Raw genomic sequence first — 1,760 nt, 5'->3', positions numbered from 1 at the left:
TGACCTTGGTTAAAACACATAGTGCGCTAAGAAGGGGAGCAAACATTAAGAACAGTATGCCATATACGCCAGGTCCCTTGAAACATATGCTGTGCAGATGTTTCTTCCCTGCAGCTACTGTGTCAAGCAGCAAGGATGGACCGGCTTCCGGCAACAATACAGGATGATAATATAGTACTTGTCTATCTCAAAGAATGGCATGGAGGTTAAAATGTTTGAGGTTAGTATTTTGCATTGTACCCGTCTGAAGGTATCTGTCAACCATAATGCCTCTTACTATTTATTATTTTTATTTTTGCTTTTCCTTGAGGCAACTTATGGAATATAAAAGCTGACCGAGGCCTAAGACAGTGGACATAATACTGGGGTACTCAAGCTATTTGAAGACTTTCCAAGATGTGTGTGCATGAGCATGGAGAATTTGTTTTAAAGTAATCAGTTCTCTGATCCTTACTTCCCATCGGTAGCCATCCCCAAAACCGATCTGCCTGAAAATGTGCCCTGGGGTCAGAGTGACAGTACCCTCCTTTCCTGCCTCCCTTATTCCAATTGTCCCTCCCCTACTTTACAAACAATGGCATAATTCATTCCCAGCCCAGATCTTACTAACGTGTAATACCCAGGGGGATGAAAAACCTTCAAGACAATAAAAAAGAAACAATGGACTGGAGAAACAGAATGGGTTAACACATCCTTTCATAAGTTAGGTGGTTTTCAGTTGCTTATTTCAACAAAGTTGAAAGAGAACCTAATCAGAGTTGTCAGCTGATAGATCATGAAAAATATTTTCTCTTTGTTAGATCTTTATGTGATTTTTTTGGCATATAATTTGGAATGAGTTTCAATGAATAGCATTACTATAACAAAAGTCCATTCTCATCTACTTATTTATATGGACTAGTTTTCTCAATGCTACGTTCATGGAATTGAAAACTTGGAATAGAATTAATGCTGAATTCATTCTCATTCTAGTAATACTCATCCACGGATAGAATAAGTTGGTTGAAAAATAAAATGCATCCAATTCCATTTCTGTAAGATGCATTCCCAACAAAATTTTACTTTTATGTTTCTTTATAAATATTTGCAATCTATTTGTTTTATCAGTTGGAAGGAAATATAAGATGATCAATAAGAGTTCAAATACAAAATATATTATGGTAAAACTCTGGAGAGGATGTGGAATGCAAAGATCAATTCCAGAAGATAAAGGATGAAAACTGTACAAGTATAAGAGACTATTTTAAAAAGTAGGTATTAGTTAAGGTTAATGAATCTCTATGGTTATTAAAGTTCACTCGCTATATGTGAAAAAGTGTGACAGTTATGAAGTATTTGTGACAAGCGGGGATAAATGTAGATGTCCCTTTGAACAAAATTGTTCCAAAGGGCTCAAGAGCCAAAAAGTTTGAAGATCTTGAACAGCCAAGATGTCCTTGCTCTGAGACAGACTGAACTCTTCCTGGAGGGACGCAAACGCAGGTTGGAGTGAAACCTGTGGCTCTACATGGGCGCTGGTGGATTTAGTCCCTTGCATTGTCTTATTTCTTGTTGTTCGTTTGAAATCGCCTCTCCTCGTAAGACTGTAAGCTCTCGGAAGACCAAGGGCTTGTTCGATTTCTGGGCTCAGTGCCTGTGCCCTGGGGACACTCCCCACACCCCCGCGCAATGAATGACTCGGTCGTGAGAACTCGGAGGGCTGTTACATCCCCGCTGGCACTCGGGTGTCTGCTCGGCGCGTCCCGCCCGCTGCGAGGCCC

Source organism: Myotis brandtii, unplaced genomic scaffold (genome assembly GCF_000412655.1).
Source record: "Myotis brandtii unplaced genomic scaffold, ASM41265v1 scaffold237, whole genome shotgun sequence".
Classification (NCBI taxonomy): domain Eukaryota; kingdom Metazoa; phylum Chordata; class Mammalia; order Chiroptera; family Vespertilionidae; genus Myotis; species Myotis brandtii.
The sequence above is the reverse complement of the archived record's forward strand: the minus strand, read 5'-3'. Positions refer to the sequence as shown.